Source organism: Primulina huaijiensis, chromosome 5, assembly GCF_012295235.1.
Source record: "Primulina huaijiensis isolate GDHJ02 chromosome 5, ASM1229523v2, whole genome shotgun sequence".
NCBI classification, from domain to species: domain Eukaryota; kingdom Viridiplantae; phylum Streptophyta; class Magnoliopsida; order Lamiales; family Gesneriaceae; genus Primulina; species Primulina huaijiensis.
Window position 1 is genome coordinate 11,234,989 of NC_133310.1, and position 1,604 is coordinate 11,236,592.

General features: G+C 32.8%; 1 long non-coding RNA gene across 1 annotated transcript; it reads right to left on the bottom strand.

Annotated features, from left to right (window-relative positions):
* Nucleotides 1-237: 237 nt before the first annotated feature.
* Nucleotides 238-804, bottom strand: LOC140976577 (uncharacterized). The gene is made up of 2 exons (XR_012175237.1): nt 679-804; nt 238-593 (listed from the first exon to the last, which is right to left on the bottom strand). It is a non-coding gene; the product is annotated as an uncharacterized lncRNA (long non-coding RNA).
* Nucleotides 805-1,604: the final 800 nt, after the last annotated feature.

The window sequence follows — 1,604 nt, forward strand, 5'->3', positions numbered from 1 at the left end:
TAATGTCCTCTGTACAAACAATTCCCACTGATTTTGGTCCATAAATTCAGGCTTCAAGATCTCGTGAAGCCAGTCGAATTGTATTAGCTTCTCGTACAAGTATTTTCAATTTGGATTTCCTATCACGCCACAATTTAGCCAACTTTCAAAAAATTGATTTCTTTTCACAATCCTCAACTTTGTGAGTCAGCTGTATATTAAATAACAAGAAAATATGTCTACATTTTGTTATGAAAATGGAAATGAAAAATTTAGTAACTAAATAAATTACCTGAAGAGAGCTCCACATCCTATCCTTCACTTCTCTGCTTATGTCATCCCATCCATCTAATGTATAAGGCACAAATTCTTTTATCATGCACCCTAGAAAAGAAGCGTATTTCACTGAATTATCTCCAACCGGCTGTCCAAACTCATTACGCTCCAACTCTTTACACTTGTCTTGGCCACTAACCATTTTCAACTTTGATGAACCTCGTCCTTTTTTTCTTATCTGTTTTCTCATCATCAATTGGTTCTTTACCATGCAAATCATGTGATGAATTAGCTGAATTGTTAGAATCCATTCTCTATAACCTATTAGATATATTTTCCTATAAAATGGAAAAAAGATACATTGAAATGTACTAGTGTGCTTTAGTAAAATAAAAAAAGATTTAAAATAGAAAACAATATCACATGAATTTCATCTACAGATCCTTTGCTACGTTTTTTGACCATTTTGCTAATCTTTTCAATGTTATTTAATAACCTGATAAACATGTAATATGACATGATGCATCACTTAAAATAAACAAGCAAACAAATATATTAAACACTAAATAAATAGTTACGTAACTTTAGAAATAATATATCAATCAAAATAAATAACTATAAAATCTATCCTGAAAATTTCCTTCATCTCTCAGTCACTTCGATTCCCTCACACTCATTCCTTCAGTATGGTTCTTTCTCAGTAATGTTAATCTCAAGTAGGGACACATGAAGAGGTGTTGATGACGTATAAGCATCTTCTTCAAGAACATTCATGTTAATAATACCCCGAAGCGGGGCTTTTAGCAACACATACCAATTTGTTTCATCATTGTCCCAGGAATAGAATACTTGCTTTGCTTGTGATGCTAAAATGAAAGGATCACTTTCAAAAGTTTTTAGTCCTTGGTGTAAGTTGACCAGTGTAAAACCATCTTCAATTTTGATACCAGTTCCAGGATTGGCCCAATCACACCTAAAAACAGGCACTTTGAAAGAATAGTAGTCTAGTAAAACAATATCCCGTATAACCCCATAGTATGATAGTCTTCCTACTGTATGTGAATTGTCATTAGCATTAGATTGACTGTGGGGACCCGGGCTCTAACTCAATTCTTTTTGGGATTAATTGGATCTTTGTTAGAAAATGTGGGTCAAAATTTTACTTTTAATATTAAAACAAATGTAAATAAACCTACACACGTAATGTCTCCATTTTATTTCAACAAACATAAATCCATGTCTTATTTCAGTACATTCATACCAACTAGTGTTCAATACCAACTACAAACCACATTGTAGTACATGTCTAGTAAGAAACCACTAGAAATCTTCTTCTACGCCCGTAATCT